The 19,491-nt window shown below is 41.4% G+C and overlaps 1 protein-coding gene across 8 annotated transcripts in view; it reads right to left on the reverse strand.

Moving 5' to 3' along the window:
- Window positions 1–430, reverse strand: part of MOBP (myelin associated oligodendrocyte basic protein) — a 54,212-nt gene extending 53,782 nt beyond the window's left edge. For 6 of the 8 annotated variants that reach the window (XR_012015137.1, XM_072793259.1, XM_072793260.1 and 3 more), the window contains exon 1: window positions 273–430. The gene's annotated coding sequence lies outside the window, so the exon portion shown is untranslated. Of the gene's footprint in view, window positions 1–88; window positions 174–272 lie in introns of all 8 variants that reach the window. The other 2 variants (XM_072793261.1, XM_072793264.1) reach the window with 2 other exon arrangements.
- Window positions 431–19,491: the final 19,061 nt, after the last annotated feature.

The raw sequence follows: 19,491 nt of genomic DNA on the forward strand, positions 1-19,491 counted from the left end.
AATCTGAGTTAGGGTTTGGAATCTCTCCCCAGGCTCAGACAATTCCCAAACTGTAGCTGGAACATTCCAGAAGGGGCCTTCTGCTCACATTAGAATAACCTTGGTGTCTTCTGCTCTTGTTTTCTCCATCATTTTATGTTCTCGCAGTCTTGACCGCTATAATAGCAAGTTCCCTGTGGAATATAATGAAATGGCCCATACAAAAATGTGCAGTTACCACTTGAACCGAAGTACAATCTGAAGTAAAATGAAAACCTATGGAATTCCCTTACCTTCAAGTAGCAGTCGTGTGAAACAGGCTCCAGGTCTGCACCAGGTCCCTGGGGGTGATGAGCCTACTTCAATGCACACAGAATATATAGGGAGAGATTATATATCCGGGTTTTTCATTACACAAGGTATTTTTGAAGGCTTCTCAGCCAAGATCCACTTAAAAACAAAAGCTACACAAAGACTACAAAAAGGCCACACAAACTTTAAACAAAAGGCTAAAGAAAGACCAAACAAAAGCCAAAGAAAGTTTAAACAAAGAGTGAAACAAAGACAAAACAAAGGCCAAACAAAGACAAAAACAAAGACTAAAACAAAGGGCAAAGGAAAATCTAAACAAAAGCTAAACTAAGCTACAGCCATACCATATATACACACAGAGAGATACACACATACCCCACATCCACACTATATCTCTACACACAGTCACATATTTTGGTCCTCTATGTTGGAACATAATCAACACTCCATGTTAAACCCCTCACCAAAGCTCACCCCTCACCAACTCCACACATCAAACGATGTGCCAGGTCCAACCAAACCAACATGCCAGCTCACCCTACCAACCCACACACCCTTCACCCAGTGTCTGCACATGTGGACACAGAGACATGCATGGAGGAGAGACAATGAGAAGACATGAGGAAAAGACAGTCGTCTACAAGTCACAGAGAAGGATTTGGAATAGACCTTCTCTCAGAGGCCTCAGAAGAAACCAACCCTGCCAACACCTTGATCTCAGATTTCTAGCCTTGAGAACTGTAAGAAAATACATTTCTGTTACTTAAGCCACCCAGTTGGTGGTACTATGTTACAGCTGCCCCAGCAAACCAATACACCATAATCCCTATATGTACTATTTTAAATAGTTTTTGTATTTATCAAAATAATACATGCATGAGATTATTTATAATGGTATTAAAAAACTTATGTTGTGTGTCAACTATACCCCAATTTTTAAAAGGCTTATGTTGAAAAACAATAGCCCTTTTTGCTATCTCATCCCACTCCATAATCCCACTCCAAAGGCAACCGCACTTAACTTTTAACTTTTTTAAGCTATTTTTTTCTATATTTATTTCCACATTGCTAAATAATTCCACTAACAGCCATTTATGTATTTATTTATTGTAGGCTTTTGGCTTTTTGAAGAGGGTGTGGGTTTTTTGCCCTCTATTCTTTGCTCTCTCCTTCACCCACTGAATGTAGCTAGGTCAGTATCTATAGTCTTATAAATATGCAAATACTATTTCCTGCAGAAACTTGTGATCAACTGTGATTATTTCTCTCTTTACAACTTTATTTTTCCTGGAGTTAATAGTTGTCCTGTTTTTGCTTTCATTTATTTATTTTAATTTGCTTAGTTTTTTATTTGTTACTCATTTTTCCCCAAACATTCCAGCAGATCTCTCAAATATCCATCAATAATTTTCTCAAGCATTCCAATACATCAAATGATCATTTCCATCTATTGTCTTCTGAAATTCCCTATTCTCTTGTTCTGTTTTTAAACTGGATGCTCTCAAAGCCAGTGCAGGACAGGGCCTTCCTTTCTTTGCTTTGCTGTAGTGGATCACCTGTGCCCTGGATTCCATGTCATATATATGTATATGAGTGGTTACGTATTTTTGGGTGGTTGAATGCTGAAAACTGCTTATTTCTATTCTTACCACTTGGTTGCCTGTTTGTCTGGGTATAGAATTCTGAGTTGAAAATTAGAGTTCCACAGAACTCTGGGTATATTATTTTTCTGTTTTTTGTTTCTTCCACTGCTGTTGTTGAAAAGCTCTAGACCTTTCAGATTCCCATTCTTTTGTAATTTTTAAAAAATCTCTGGAAATGTTCATGATCTTATTTCAACTCCAAATGTGCTAAAAGTCCCCCATTCCTTTGATATGAGTCTTTTTCATCCCTACTTGGTAGATCATTGTCCCTTAGAAATTTACAACACTGTATTTTGTAATTTTTCTGTTGTTTTTTGGCTTTGTTTTTTTTTTTAAGATTTATTTATTTATTTATTTATTTATTTATTTATTTATTTATTTATGAGAGACACACAGAAGAGGCAGAGACATAGGCAGAGGGAGAAGCAGGCTCCAATGCAGGCAGCCTGATGTAGGACTCGATCCCAGGACTCTGGGATTACATCTTGAGCCAAAGGCAGATGTTCAACTGCTGAGCCACCCAGGTGCCCCTTCTGTTATTTTTATTAATTTATTCCCTTTCATTTTCTTGCTTCTGCCTGAAAACTTTTATTAGTTGGCTATTGAAAAGTAATGACAGAAAACTAAATTGATCCTCCAATTGTTCCTCATTTTTCTCTCTAGGAAGCTTCCAGTTCTTTAACTTTTGGTTCTACCTTTGATGAAGTTTTCTTATTTTATTAATTATATGCATCCTATTGAACTTTATATTTTCTTTTGGAATTAGATTTTTAAATTCTAACACCTCATTATTGTTTGCTGACTTTCCCTTTTTCAAAGCACATGGTCTTTTCTCTAAACTCTAAGAAAATACTAATTATACTATGTTAGGGTTCTTTGCTTACTTCTTGTTGTTTGTTTGCTTCTTTGTTAGCTTTGTTCCTTGAATTGAATTAGTAAGTTTACCCCAGTTTCCTTCAACCTTCTTTTGTTTTCATCTCTCCCTTTCTTGTTGAAAGCTTTTTCCTTTGTCTGGTCATCTTTCACTGTCCCTTTGTGTCTGTTAGGCATTCAAGAGGTGACTGGATGCTCCAAGTACAAGCATTGGGCTTGATGAGTGGTGGAATGGGCAGCCACATAGGACTTTATGTGAGCAGACTTCAAAATCCAAGTAGTGGGATGCCTGGGTGGCTCAACAGTTTAGTGGCTGCCTTTGGCCCAGGGTGTGATCCTGAAGTCCCAAGATCAAATCCTGCATTGGACTCCCTGCATGGAGCCTGCTTCTCCCTATGTCTCTGCCTCTCTCTCTCTCTCTCTCTCTCTCTCTCTCTCTCTCTATGTCTTTAATGAATAAATAAATAAAATCTTAATACAAATAAACCCCACAAAATCCAAGTAGCTGGAAGATTTTCCCCTAGGGTCTTTCAGCTCCTTCAGAGAAGAGTAGTCTGCTTTTAAGCTTAGAAGGAATAGAGAAGGTAGGGGAGTTTGAATATCTTGCTACTGATTCTGTGGTCAAGGGAAGCAAGAGACCGCATGACTGTATGGATGTGTCCCCTTTCCAAGCCATGCCCATCTCTCCTCTGCTCTCCACAGATTCTGAGTCTTGAAATTTCTCCATAATAAATTTCCAGTGACCAGACCAAGTTGATGCAGTGAAACTTGAAATCCATTCTGAATGTAGGCTTCACCAAGCCTTTGCCCTGCTTTCTACCATGGCTGGTAGCATATACATTTGGCCTGCTTTTTGGGGCATGGCCTCTGAAAGCACTTAGTGGAATTGTTTCCACTCTGCCAAGTCACTTATCATTCTCTTCCCACTTTCTATGTCCAAAAATTGGGCTATAATCTCTCATTTTTTTGGGGGGGTGTCTCCTTCTCTTGAAGGGCTAAAGCCTTTAAAAAATTCTCAACTACACCTCTTAAATAAAATATTTTTTAATTCTTTACTTTTCTAAAATACACATTTTACTGCTATAATTTAACAATTTTTTGGAAGGGAGACTAGATAAAATAAGCATGTGTAGTTACCCTGCCATTTTTCTTTAATAGATTTTTTTAAAGATTTTATTTGTAAGCAATGTCTACACCCAACATGAGGCTCAAACCCCCAACCCCAAGATTAAGAGTTGCATGCTTTACCAACTAAGCCAGCCAGGTGCCCCTAACCTGTCACTTTTCTTTTTTTAAGATTTATTTGAGAGAGAGAGAGAGAGAGAGAGGGAGGAGGGAGGAGGAGAAGCAGATTCCCTGCTGAGCAAGAAGCTTGACTCAGGGCCAGATCCCAGGACCCTGGGGTTATGGGGGCATCACCACTACTTAATTCTGTAATGTTTTCATCACTCTAAAAATAAACCTAGACTCATTAACAGTCAGACATAATACTATTTTATACTAGCACATAGTCAAGCATAAGCATACAATGGATTACAGAGTATGGCAAATATTTTGTTAGGGGGATTACTGAAAATTAGTATAAAATGAGTAAATTATCTATAGAAAATAATGACATCCCCATATTTCACCTAAAAACTGAAATGTACATAAAGTCATATACACAGTGAGACAATTGTTGCTTCCCAACAAATTATGTATCAAAATATGTGTTGTAAACGTTGTTTTTTGACTAATAGGATAAAAGGCAAGCTAGAGGTTTTCAGATTCATGACAATAATACTGTTTTTCCAGTAGAAATACGGAGGGGCAGAGGGTAAGTTTTATAAATAGCTGTAAGACCATTTAATTATTGTAAGATGGTATTTACTAATGAATCGTTGATCAAACCTCAGAGAAACAAACCTAAATGGTTTCTCACTTGCCCTTCAATCTTCACTTTCAGAGAAAATCTGTCTCTTCCAAGACTTTGACCTTGATCTTATAGATTTTTAACTACACAGTGCCCAGCTTTCAATGGTGAACAGAGGATTATGATACCAACTGAGCTGCCAGCCGCTCAGACAAAGCCTCTATGTGTTCCCAACCTCTACACCCAATCTCTCTCTCTCCCTCTGCACTACGTTAGGGCCCAGTCACAATTGTGTTCTGGCCAGTGGGGACCTGTGTAAGAATGTACACTGTGTTCCCTAATTAAGGGTCTGGTTTTGTCCAACTTGCTGTGTTAAAACTCACTCTGTAGAAGACATGCCTTTGCTGGCCAGCTGCCTGCACCCCATGCGCGGATTTACCCCTTGTAATATTACCACTAGAGAAGGAAAAGGTGGACACAGGGTAGCCAGATGCAAGGATCCTAGTGAAAAGAAAGACTCAGAATAAGAATGTGTCAGTATCATGTGTTAAAGAAAACCAGAGCCCAACAACAGTGTTAAAAACAGATTTTATTCAGGAAATATTGCAATAGGGGGAAAGAGACCTCAGTATAAAACTGGGCTCGACTCCAAATACAACATAGCCAGTGGAGATTTTTTTTTTTTTTTTAATTTTTATTTACTTATGATAGCTACAGAGAGAGAGAGAGAGGCAGAGACACAGGCAGAGGGAGAAGCAGGCTCCATGCACCGGGAGCCCGACGTGGGATTCGATCCCGGGTCTCCAGGATCGCGCCCTGGGCCAAAGGCAGGCGCCAAACCGCTGCGCCACCCAGGGATCCCGCCAGTGGAGATTTATAGCCAACAAGGAGGTCAGAGGAGCCAATGGATAGGAAATTACCAAGAGGTAATTTTGGGTGACAGGATACTTCTGGTTAAAGCAACTTAACCAAGGGGCACCTGGGTGGCTCAGTGGTTGTGCATCTGGGATAATGGCTCAGGTCATGATCCCAGGGTCCTGGGATTGAGGCCCACATCAAGCTACCCACAAGGAGCCTGCTTCTCACTTTGTTTATTTCTCTGCCTCTCTCTGTGTGTCTCTCATGATTAAATAAATAAAGTCTTTAAAAAATAATTGGTCAGTGCAGGGGTGTCTGGCTGGCTTAGTTGGAGGAGCATGTGACTCTTACTCTTGGAGTTGTGAGTTCGAGCCTCACATTGAATGTAGAGATTACTAAAAATAAATAAAAATAAAAAGTTATTTTAATTAAGAAATATGGAGTAGGGGGTACCTGGGTGGCTCAGTGGTCAAGCATCTTGCCTTTGGCTCAGGTCATGATCCTGAGGTGCTGGGATTGAGTCCCGCATCTGGCTCCCTGCTCAGCCAGAAGTTTGCTTCTCCCTCTCCTCCTGCTGCTCCCCTGGCTCTCTCTCTCTCTCTCTCAAATAAATAAGTCTTTTAAAATTTTTAAAAATTGATAGGTGTAAAGATGGACTCAGAAGTTCCCAGGTTGAGGCCTGATTAGGAAGAGGGTCCAGAGGAACCTGACTGAAGTTGGTTAAGGAGAGTGTCTCTTATGTCAGCATGTAGCAGTGAGGGATCATAGGGTCTAGTTACTGAAGTCAGTTGTCCAGAGACAAGAAATACACACAGGGAAGTGGGACCCAACGTTAATGGAAATAATCTTAAAAAAAAAAAAAAAAGAATTATCTTTGTTTTAATTCCCAGCTCGCCAAGCAGCCATTTTGTTATCCACTGGTTTGTTTAGAAAATGCTTTGAGAAAATCACAGATTCCATGTAATCTACTAAAAACAAAACAAAACAAAAAACCACCCATCTCATTGCCTGGAGCGCAGTAAAACCTCTCTAATAGAAGCTGGCTTCCCTGACTTATTGCTCCTACAAACTAAAAATCTGGTTTCTGATCCTGTAAATCTAAAGTCCACTGTTAAGTGTAGACAGCACACATGTGACTGAGAACAGACTCTCTTTAACACAATCTTTACTGCAGTTCTTATCTGAAGTTCCCAGTGACGGTCTTCCTCTCCCCCTGACTCCCAAGTTTGGCTTCTGGGCGAGGGCAGCCTCATTAGAGGAGGATCTGTACCTTCCATGCTCCCTGGTAACACAGAGCCAGCCACTCTCACAGGGCTCTGGGAAGAAAACCGTTCCCCCCTGGGCATTCTCAGTGCCACTAGTCACCTGCTGTCTCTCTCTCTCTCAGCTTCTCTCTCCTCACCAGCCCTGCCTCAGGGACTGCCTTGGGCACATTTCTCAGAGAGGGGGAAGAGTACAGTACAGTACAACTGCTGTGAGAATAAAAAAAGAATTTTTTTTTTAATGAAAATTGTTCCAAGTTCAGGGGCACTAGCTGGCTCAGTGGGTAGAGTATGCGACTCTTGATATCAGGGTTGTGAGTTCAAGCCCCAGGTTGGGTATAGAGATTGCTTAAAAATAAAATCTTTAAAAATAATAATAAAATATGGGACATTTGGGTGGTTCAGTAGGTGAAGCGGCACCTTCGGCTCAGGTCATGATCCTGGGTTCCTGGGATTGAACCCCACATAGGGCTCCCTGCTCAGCAGGGAGTTTGCTTCTCCCTCTGCCCCTCCTCCTGCTCATTCTCAGTCCCTTTCTTTCAAATAAAATCTTTAAAAATAATAATAAAATAAAATAAGATAATTCTGAGTTCAATGCCCAGTAGGCCAGTTTCCAGTGAACTGTCACTCAAAGCAAACTTGGCCAGGTCAACCCTGACTTCTGGAAGGCAGTTACTTGGACCATCATCACTTTATAAAGGGCTTTGTGAGGGGAAAGTTTAGGTTGTTCCTCACAGTTACTGCATACTTATCTCTTGAGCCCATAACCTCCCCATTGTTTGAAGAGAGGAAGAGCTACAAGCATGATAAACCACACCTTGAACTCATTTACCAATAAAGAAAACTTCATGTGATATTTGAAGTAAAGAGAAGAGCGATGTTCCACTTTACAAAAAGAGATCCCAGGGATCCCTGGGTGGCGCAGCGGTTTGGCGCCTGCCTTTGGCCCAGGGCGCGATCCTGGAGACCGGGATCGAATCCCACGTCGGGTTCCCGGTGCATGGAGCCTGCTTCTCCCTCTGCTTATGTCTCTGCCTCTCTCTCTCTGTGACTATCAGAAATAAATTTAAAAACTTAAAAAAAATAAATTAAAAAAAAAAAAACAAAAAGAGATCCCAGAATGAAATTCTGCCCTTGGTCAAGCCTGCATATTAAACATTTGTCAGAAGCAGCTGCTACTTACAGGGAGAGAGTCCTTCATTCCTTCCAAGTGAAATAATGAATAATGGTGTGTATGTAAGTCCCCTGCTTCTATCTGCTGAAGCATGTCACTGTATGGCATTGTCCTCTGTCCTGTAGTCAGACCTTCAGAGTGACAGTGGCAAATGCGGTGACTATGCAGCCTCAGGGCTGTTGTTAGAAGTTTCAGAAATCTTTTTGGAAAGAAAAAAGTTTGCTATCCATGTGGATGCATTCACAGCTTCATCATGTCAACCCCTCCTCCGTGGTTCTCCATTCCATGTGTCCTCCATCCAAGCTAGCACGTTGCTATGGGCCATACCAGTGGATCTCAGGTAGCATCCTGTGTGTAAAAGTCACGGTTTCCAGCTCTGCAAGAAGCCCTGGTGTGCCACTGCAAGCTCATAAGGATGCCATGGCATATGTAAAATTTTAAGAACACAATAAGATACCAGGCCTTTGTCCTATACCCACTCCATGGACTGGTAGCTTGAGATACTTCACTATTTCAACAGCAGATTGTAAAACGTTCCTTTAGATGACATCACTACCTTTATAAGGGTGGCTTTTTAGATGTTTGCTTGCTAAAAAGCAAGTATTTCAGAAAAATCATGAAAATGGTGGTGTCAAAATCAGATTCCAAAATTTGGGAAGTAGTACAGTGCCCAAGAGGTATACATGTCCCATTGTTAAGTGATGGTGGCCATCTAAGTATAAAAATATTGTTCCTTTCAGTTTACGTATGGTTTTCTAGTCACCACTAAGTTGTTAGAACATAAATTATTTGGGCCTAACTGCTTTGTAAAAGGAGTCCCTTGGTATTTCTTTTAGCCTATGGGTGCTATGAAAAAATCACAGAAACACTAAGAGCCCCTTGAATCGAGAATCTCAGGTATGAAACATAAAAATGACAGAAGTGTTCCACAAGAACATTAAATTTTCACTTTCAGTAGAAAATAATTTATTGTCTGTGAAACCCTTGAAGCCAAGTCTGCAGACCCTTAAGTTTCCTGAGAGAAAAATATGAAAAACTGGGAACATGAATTGTTCTAAACCCTTGATCCAGACACTCTCTGCCCTGGGTGTGACAGCAGTCAGAATTCAAGAGAGCATGTTATCTGAATATCCTGGGCTCTCTGGGGAGAGCAGTGAATCGGGAACCACGGACTGCCTACCCAATACCTCTTCCACCTTTCCTCCCCAGTGACATCACCTCTCTTGGACTGGAGTCACCATATGCTTAAGATTTTATTTATTTATTTATTTCATACAGAGAGAGAGAGAGAGCACAAGCAGGGGGAGTGACAGGCAGAGGGAGAGGGAAAAGCAGACTCCCTGCTGAGCAGGGAGCCCAATGAAGGACTCAATTCCAGGACTCCGGGATCTTGACCTGAGCCAAAGGAAGACACTCAACTGACTGAGCCACCCAGGCACCTCCCATGTGCTTAGCTTTTAAAAGAACCTGCACATCCCAGCCTTCCTGCCTGTGTTGGCCAATGATGTGGGTAGAAGCCTTGAGGGCCTTTGTGGGGGGGGCTCTTTCCGGGGGCTTGCTTGGCTGAGAGGGACCCTTTCTTTCCCCCTGCCCCTTCTTCTACCTCCTGCCTGTAAGAAGTGGTGGTGGCCATCTGACAACCATGATGATGGAGTTTTGGAATGTAGATGAGGTCCGGAGCCGGTGGCCAAGAAAGAATTCTCAAGATGTCTTTGATGCAAAAAGGTAGTTTTATTTATTTATTTTTTAAAAAGATTTATATATTCATGAGAGACACACAGAAAAAGGCAGAGACACAGGCAGAAGGAGAAGCAGGCTCCATGCAGGGAGCCCGATGTGGGACTCTATCCAGGAACCCTGGGATCACGCCCTGAGCTAAAGGTGGAGGTTTAACCACTGAGCCACTCAGGTGTCCCAAAAGGTGGTTTTATTAAAGCACAGGGATAAGACTCATGGGCAGAAAGAGCTGCTGCACCAGGGTTGTGAGGGGTGGCTGAGTATACACTTGAGAGGTGGGGGTAAGGAAAGGGGAGGCTTTCAAAAAAAACTTCCATAGGCTAAAGAGGACCTACAAGATACTGAAAGCCTTGCCATTGTCAAGTTAAGGTTGTTTTTCCCTCTAGTAAGGTATTAACATTAAGACAGTTGGGGCCCGGGGTGGCTCAGTGGTTGAGTATCTGCCTTTGGCTCAGGTCATGATTCTGAGATCCAGGATCAAGTCCCTCATCGGGCTCCCCTCAGGGAGCCTGCTTCTCTCCACCTATGTCTCTGCCTCTCTTTATATGTCTCTCATGAATAAATAAATAAAATCTTTAAAAAACAAAAAAACACATTAAAATAGTTGGGAGCTCCCAGAAGGAACATTAATACTCTGCCTGCCTCAAGTATTTGTCAATGGGCTGCAGGTCCACAGGACATTTAATTTTGTCTATGTTCCCTTCTGGAAGTTGGGTTATTGATAAGAACATTTTTTCCTTTTTTAAAAAGATTTTATTAATTTATTTGAGAGAGAGAGGGACTGCAGGGAGGGAGATGGAGCAGACTGCTTGCTGAGCAGAGAGCCCAAGGACCCTGAGCTCAGGACCCTGAGATCATGACCTGAGCTGAATGCAGATGCTTAACCAACTGAGCAACCCAAGAATGCTTTTTCCTTGTAAACCATTAAGACAACTGAAGAAGACTCATGTCTTGCAGGGTTGTAATCTCTACGAGTTAGTCATTTATTTGTTTTTCCTTCCCTTAGCTTTGGAGCAGCCAGCAGTGCCTGAGAAATGTCACACATATCCCACCTGGGAGTAGGGGGATGGGCAGGTTGTGGGGTGTCAGCTTGTGCTTTGTCCTCAGCTTGTCTTCTGCTCTCTCATCAATGAGAATAAAAACTAAGATGGGCAGATCACAAATAGGAGGACCCTGGGACACTGACAATCTCTGAGCTGCCAGGTCTGGAAGTTACTTTATAAGAGTGAAAAATACACCCCATCTTAATTAAGCTGCTGTGATTTTAAACCTCTGTAACCAGCAGTCAAATCATTTTTCAGTGGTATAAGCAGGCATCTACAAGGAATGGAAAAAAAAAGGCAACATGGTTACAACTAATTTCTGCTTAAAATAAAATATCCCGTGACACCGGGGTGGCTCAGCAGTTGAGCGGCTGCCTTCAGTCCCAGGGCGTGATCCTGGAGACCAGGGATCGAATCCGAATGGGGCTCCCTGCATGGAGCCTGCTTCTCCCTCTGCCTATGTCTCTGCCTTTCTCTGTGTCTCTCATGAATAAATAAATAAAATCTTAAAAAATATATATCCTGTCATAAAACTTGAATACATCAACTATTAAATCCGGTGTATCTTACCCAAACTCTGTGATCTACTTCAGCAGACAGAGTAAATGATGAACATGCTAGCCTTCACAACTATGTTAAATTAAAAAAAAACTATGTTAAATATATTTCTGAAGTGATTATCATATATAATACATTGACATGTATTACATATATATTATTATATATTGGTGAGGAGAATAAAAGCAAGAGAAATGTAGATAAAATTAAGTTTCCTTGGGCAACCAGGGTCGCTCAGCGGTTTAGCGCCGCCTTCGGCCCAGGGTGTGATCCTGGAGACCCGGGATCAAGTCCCACCTCAGGCTCCCTGCATGGAGCCTGCTTCTCCCTCTGCCGGTGTCTCTGCCTCTCTCTCTCTCTCTCTCTCTCTCTCTCTCTGTGTGTCTCTTATGAATAAATAAATAAAATCTTAAAAAAAAATGTTTCCTTAAGAGCCCAGATGTCCATCAACAGATGAAGGGAAAAAGAAGATGTGATATGTATATATACAATGGACCACTACTCAGCCATCCAAAAAATGAAATCTTGCCTTTTGCAATGACATGGATGAAACTAGAGGATATAAAGCTAAGTGAAATAAGTCAGTCAAAGAAACAATTATCATATGATCTCATTCATGTGGAATTTAAGAAACAAAACAGAGGATCATGGGAAAGAGCGGAAAAAATAAAATGACAGAGGGAGACAAACCACAAGAGACTTTTTTTCTTTTTTAACCACAAGAGACTCTTAATCATAGGGAACAAACTGAGGGTTGCTGGAGGGGAGGTGGGGGGACGGGTAACTGGCTGATATTCAGTAAGGAGGGCATGTTATGGAATGAGCACAGGGTGTTATAGAAGACTGATGAACCACTGACCTCTACCTCTGAAACCAATAGTATATTATATGTTAATTAATTGAATTTAAATAAAATTTTAAAAATTAAAAAAATAAATTACAACTTGCAGCCCCTTGACAAATACTTGAGACAGGCAGAGTGTGACAATCCTCAAGGAACTCACAACTGCCTTAATGTTAATGCATTGCTAGAGGCAAAAGCAATCTTAGCTGGACAATAGCCAGGCCTCCAGGATCCTGTAAGTCTTCTTTAACATAGGAAAATCCTTTTGGAAACCTCCTTCATCTCTACCTCTCCCCTAGTTTAGAATTATGTAATCAAGGGTGAGCCTCGGTGGCTCAGCGGTTGAGCATCTGCTTTTGGCTCAGGGCAGGATCCTGGGTCCAGGATCGAGTCCCACATTGGGCTCCTTGCAGGGAGCCTACTTCTCCCTCTGCCTGCTTCTCCCTCTGCCTCTCTCTCTGTCTCTCTCATGAATAAATAAATAAAATCTTAAGAAAAAAAAGAAAAAGAAAAAAGCATATAATCAATCGTTCCTCACAACCCTGGTACAACTCTTTCTGCCCACAGGTACCTTCTCCATGCTTTAATAAAAACACCTTTTTTACACCAAAAACATCTCCAGAATTTTTGACTGCTCATTCCTGGCCCACATCATATCAGAGGATGTCACTGGTCCTCCCACATCACCCTCCAAAAATGATAGAAATATGCTGAGAAAGCATCAAGGTCTACTTTATAAGTAGGTGTTTTGAGAAGCCTGCACCCTGTAATGGCCCTTCCATGTGTGCACCTACAAAACGTGCAATTACAGATCACTCTATGAAAGTGGCTTTTCATTTGGATCAAATGACTGCCCTTTTAAAGATTCGTTTGTTTGTTTGAGAGAGAGAGGGAGAGCACAAGCAGAAGGGGCAGAGGAAGAGGGAGAGAATTTCAAATAGACTGCACCGAGCTTAGAGCCCGACACAGGGCTCCATCCCAAGACTCTGAGATCATGACCTGAGTTGAAACCAAGAGTCAGACATTCAACCAACTGAGCCACCCAGGCACCCTCAAATGACTCTCCTTTTAAGTTTGCTCATTTCTCAGGACACCTGGGTAGTAGCTCAGTGGTTGAGCATCTGCCTTTGACTCAGGGCACGATCCAGGGGTCCTGGGATCGAGTCTTGCATGGGGCTCCCCACAGGGAGCCGGCTTCTCCCTCTGCCTATGTCTCTGCCTCTCTGTGTCTCTCATGAATAAATAAATAAAATCTTAAAAAAATATTTTTTGCTCATTTATCATCCAAAGTTTGGTGCTAATGGGGGGCCTGGCTCAGTGGGTTGAGCGTCTGCCTTCAGTTCAGGTCATAATCTCAGGGTCCTGGGATGGAGACCCATATCTGACTCCCTACTCCTCGGGGAGTCTACTTCTCCTCCCTCTGCCCCACCCCACAGCTTATCCTCTCTCTCTCTCTCTTTCTTTCTCTCTTTCAGGCTCTCTCAAAGGAATAAATAAAATCTTAACAAAAGCTTGGTGCTAATCATCAGATTTTAGAAATGTTTGAGTCTTTGCAGAACTACTTTGTAAATCAAACTGAGAGTCCTTACTCACTTTTGTAAATGAATTACTTTGAAATTTCACTGTGTTTTTGTTCAAAATCAACTGGAATCTTGTCAAAGTATTCAATGAACAGAGCACCAAACAATTCCAGTTTTTGAAACTTTAGCAAATCACAATTATCATTAAACCCCAGGAACTTGGCAATCTGTTCCCATCCTGCATCCCCTGTGTTCCACCTGCCTCCTGAGTCCCCAGTGAATGGAGCCCCATTTGGCCATAGCATTTCCCTGCTCAGTGACAGGCCAGCCCAGTCTCCCCTCCCCACTCTCCTAAGTGCACAGGCTCTCTGGGATCACCTCCCTAGTAAGTTATTTATACTAGAATCCTTGTCCCTGGGTCTGCTTCGGGTAGATCCCAACCTAAGGACAGAACACAGGACGGTCCTCCTGTGACCCTTGCCCTTTGTTCCTTCACATAACCTGTAGCCTCATCAAACCAGGAGGAATTTGTCTGCCTTGTATGGGAAGGATTTTCCTACTTGGATCCACCAAGCTCTAGTTTGTCCTAAACCTTGCGTGTGTGTGTGTGTGTGTGTGTGTGTGTGTGTGTGTGTTGTTGTTGTTGTTGTTTTAAAATTTTATTTTTATTTTTAAGTAATCTCCACACCCAAGGTGGGGCTCAAATTCACAACCCTGAGATCAAGAGTCATATGCTCCATGGACTGAGCTAGCCAAGGGCTCCTGTCCTGATCCTTTGGCGTGATTTAGCCAAGTGTTTGCTTCTGTTTGCTGCTAAGGCAGATGCTACTGCAGTCCTTCCTGCAACCCGATGCAGCTCTAACTGGTCCATTAGTAGTTGCTGAGACTGGGGACATCCCCATATGAAGATGCTACCCATCAGTAAGCTTTACTTTGTTATTAGCTTGAAAAATACTCTTTTTAAAATAATATGAGCAGGGATGTCTGGGTGGCTCAGTAGGTTAAGCATCTGCCTTCAGCTCAGGTCGTGATCCCAGGGTCCTGGGATTGAGTCCTGCCTCTGGCTCCCTGCTCAATAGGGATTCTGCTTCTCCCTCTCCCTCTGCCACTCCTCCTCACTCATGTATTTTCTCTCTGTCTCAAAATAAAATCTTAAAAAAAAAAAAAAAAAAACATCTGACTGATTTTGGTTTGGGTCATGATCTCAAGGTCATGAAACTGAGACTCTATGTTAGTTGTGGAGTCTGCTTAAGATTCTCTCTCCTCGTTTTCCTCTGCCCCTCCCTGCCCTCCCCTCTCTAAAATAATAATAATATTTTAAAAAGTTTTAAATAATCTGAACAGATTCTGCATATAGTATATGTTAAATCATAAATATATAACATTCTCTTTGATTACTGAAGGAAACTACTTCATGCTTGAACATTTGGAGATTACAAATAGACACAGCCAGCTCAGTGATAAAGCAGTTAAGTCAAGCCGTGAAGTCCACACTCATGAGGCTATAGACTTGACCTCATGGAACCAGTGATTGGGAGAAAGAAATACTGAAAGACAGGGCACCCCGGCATGCAAATAAGGAACTTGTGGCATCTCTCCACATCTGCAGTGTCTTTGTTAATCTCACAAAGTGTGATTTTACATTCTAATGACAAACGCCCTCAGTCTCTGTACAGATTTGAGCCTGGGGAGTCGCAATCATAGTTATTTTATAACATGGGATTCTGATCTCCTCATGAATAATCAACATTTTGAGTATCGCTTAATGGCAGTAATTGGTTTAAAAGAAAAACACACAACAAGGCCAAAACCCAAGATTCAGTAAATACTTTAGTTGGATACAGAATTATTTCAGGAAACATACTGGGGAAGCTGTATTTTATGGTCAGTATTTTCACTTAAATATTTTATGTTAATCTGATTTTATTTTTTTCTCAGTAGATTTTAGTGAATTACAGTGTTCAGCATAATAACTTGATAGTTTGTTTTTATTACGAAGAATTTTAAATATACACAAAATTAGAGGGGAATTCTGTTTTGTTTTGGGGTTTTTTTGTACCTATTTCCAATAACACCATTTTCCTTTTGTTTCATTTACCCTCCCATTTTTACTCCCCTGACCCCCAAATCCACAAACACTATTTTGGTGGAGGCAGGGGAGAGGATCAGAAGTTTAAAGATCACATTCCAGGCATCAAATTATTTCCCCCGCAAATCTGCACTATATACTGCATGGATCTCAAACAAAGCAAGACTTCTTAAAAGTGATCAAAATACTATTCTCATATCTAACAATTTATTTTATTTATTTAATTTTAAAGATTTTATTTATTTATTCATGAAAGAGAGAGAGAGAGGGAGAGACACAGGCAGAGGGAGAAGCAGGCTCCATGCAGGAAGCCCGATGTGGGATTCGATCCCGGGACTCCAGGATCACACCCTGGGCCTAAGGCAGGCGCCAAACCGCTGAGCCACCCAGGGATCCCCCTCATACCTAACAATTTAGCAATAATTCCAAACTTAATATGATAATTCATGGGATTGTTGGTGGTATTTGGTAATTCAAACTGGCATTACAAGAGAACTCTCATCTGGTAGTTTATTTGCTATTGCAAAAATACAAATGGCTACAGGATTTTGCTTCTGTTTCAAATTCACCTGCTAATCTTTTCTACATATTCACTGAATTTTAGAGAAAAGTGGGAACTGATCCTCCACTATTTAGAAATGTTTAAAGAGAGCACATGAAAACAAATTCTCTTACCCCCGTATTTTTTTAAGTTTATTTATTTTTAAAATAATTTCTATACCCATTATGGGGCTCAAACTCCAAGCCAGACATCAAGAGTCACATGCTCTTCTTGACTGAGCCAGTTAGATGCCCCTCTTATCTCTAGTCTTAAGTAAAATGTTTATGCTCTGTTTTGTCAATTCTTTTTAAAATTTATTCATGAGAGACACACAGAGAGAGAGAGGCAGAGACATAGAGGGAGAAGCAGGCTCCATGCAGGGAGCCCGATACGGGACTCGATCCCAGGACCCAGAGATCATGACCTGAGCCAAAGGCAGACGCTCAACCACTGAGCCACCCAGGTGCCCCTGTTTTGTCATTTCTGAATGGTGCTAGAATTCTGCACAGTTTGGGGAATGTGTTTGTGCTTTGCTTATTAAGGTGGAGAGTAAAAGGACTACAAGGGTAGTTGAGTCTTCGGGAATAAAATGATGATTTGTTTTTCACACAGTATTAATTTTACTCAGGTGCATTATGGAGTAAAATAAAAACAAGAGCTTTTAAGGAAACACCATTCTTTATTTGGGTTTAATTTCCCAGAACCCATTAGATCAGAGTTCAGACTCATTTCTTCCTCTTCCTCTTCCTCTAAAGGAGAGGGGCTTCTTCACTGGAGAAACTTATAAAGAACAGTGACTTAAAGGATAAAGAAAATATGACCCATTGCATTGACGGATATTTTTCTTAGCCAATGCATTTCAAGTATTTTCAGATGAAACACCAGGCTTTGATCATACAATTTCTATTCCATCACACAAACCTCAGGGCAAAATCCTAACTGGCGTATTTGGTCACACAGGAACTGAAGTCCTTATTATTTATAATAATAATAATTACAAAATCCAACAGTTCAGAATTAGTAGACTGTCTAAAATACATCCAGCTGCATTTAGTAGACATAAAAAGGACTTTTATGATTTTTTTTGGTGCAGTGGGCCCCAGATTTTAAATATTTCAGAACTGACCATTTCTGATTTGCTGCTCACAGTAACTGATTGCTATGAATTTGCAATTATCCGCAAGAGAAATCAATGAACAGAATGTCCAACATATTGGTCAGAGAGCATGGAGAGGATACAGGTAAACATAGATTAATTATTTTAAAAAAAATTTTTATTCTTATTCACGAGAGACACACAGAGAGGCAGCGACATAGGAAGAGGAAGGAGAAGCAGGCTCCATGCAGATAGCCCGATGTGGGACTCAATCCCAGGACCCCAGGATCACGCCCTGAGCCAAAGGCAGATGCTCAACCGCTGAGCCACCCAGGCGTCCCAACATAGATTAATTCTAAAAAACACTTGTGTCTACGAGTTGTATTGAGATAGGGAAACTGAAGGGATCCCATAAGAGAAAATTCTTTTTTTTTCCTTTGCTTCTTTTTCAGCTTCTATTCTTGCTAGGACCTGCATCTCCACTCCACTTTACACGTGCCTTGTAATGCAAATAGCATATGTCCTCCTTGTAAGGGACAAGGAATTAATGATTCTCTAGAATAAATAACATCTAAGGAAGGACCAGGTAAGAATGACCAGATGAAGCTTCATATGTATATTCCAGACTACCAGTGCTAGACATATGGACACCAAGGTCCCCTGGCTCCAAGGAATAAGACCTGGGCCCTTGCCTTTGTTCTAACTGGTTACGAGATGCCTCAGAGGACACATAGCTTAGACCACCATCCTGAATAAAAAACCCAGGCTCTGAACAAAGAGGAGACTCCGTGACACTCTGTATCTCCTCTCTCTAACCCTCTACATAGATGATATAGATAGATTGATTGATTAATTGATATCAATAATAAACTCTGCTTTCACCTTCTGCAGGCTCACATTTGATTTCCATCCTGCATGAAGGCAAAGACCCTCTTGGCTGGTCCCACCAGACATCCCCCCTTGGGTCCTTGGACCTGACCTGGTGGCAATAGTATGTTATGGTTTTCAAAGCCGGACATTCAACAGCCTGCTTTCATCTGCAAGTTATAATGCTTTTCTTTATAAACATTTCATGGTATTTAAGACTTTCTCAGGGATCCCTGGGTGGCTCAGCGGTTTGGCACCTGCCTTTGGCCCAGGGCGCGATCCTGGAGTCCCGAGATTGAGTCCCGTGTCAGGCTCCCAGCATGGAGCCTGCTTCTCCCTCCTCCTGTGTCTCTGCCTCTCTGTCTCTCTGTCTCTCTCTCTCTCTCTCTCATAAATAAATAAATAAGTCTTTAAAAAAAAAAAAAAAAAAAAAAGACTTTCTCTTGACTTTTCCAGTGATCTGGTTTCCTTGTACTTCAAGCCCTTGGGACTTTGTGGAGTAGGACTGGAGGCTTCCGTAATATTTGTCTTTCTAGAAGTTGGAAGATGGAAAAGCTCTAAGCAGTCAGTGATTTAGACATATTTCCCCAGTTTGGAATTTTAAAGAATTTAGATGTTGGGGTGTTTTATTTCTCTTTGTATAACAAGTGGAACTTGTTCATTATAACCTCAGTATTTTCAATTCGGTCAGTTGTTTTTGATGTGGGAAACGAAGGCAAAAGAAATTAAATTTCTTTACTACTTAGAGCCCATTGACAAATACTTGAAACAGGCAGAGTGACTTTCCTCTAGGAACTCAGCTGCCTCGATGTTAATACTTTGCTAAAGGCAAGAGGCAATCTTAGCCCAATCCCCCAGGATCCTGTAAGTCTACTTTAACATACAAAAATTCCTTTGGAAGCTTCCTTTATCTCTACCCTCTAAGATACATGTTGGCAGTCATCATCCAAGCCTATGACCCACTGATATACATCTAAAGGGTCTCATGATTGAGTTTTTACTACAAGGCAATAAATGACCTTTTCCTAACAATAGCTAACCCCTTTAGGACCCTGGAAACCTTGTTTACAAAATCCTTGGGGGCTTGTGCTGTCCCTGACCCCCTTCAAATTTGAAAGTATATAAATCTGTCACAATACCAGCGCAACTCTTTCTGCTCACGGGGCCGGTCCCCATGCTTTAATAAAAACCACCTTTTTGTACCAAAGAGCAAGAATTCTTTCTTGACTCTTGGCTCCAAACC

The sequence above is a fragment of the Canis lupus genome, chromosome 22, assembly GCF_048164855.1.
Source record: "Canis lupus baileyi chromosome 22, mCanLup2.hap1, whole genome shotgun sequence".
In the NCBI taxonomy this organism is placed as follows: Eukaryota; Metazoa; Chordata; class Mammalia; order Carnivora; family Canidae; genus Canis; species Canis lupus.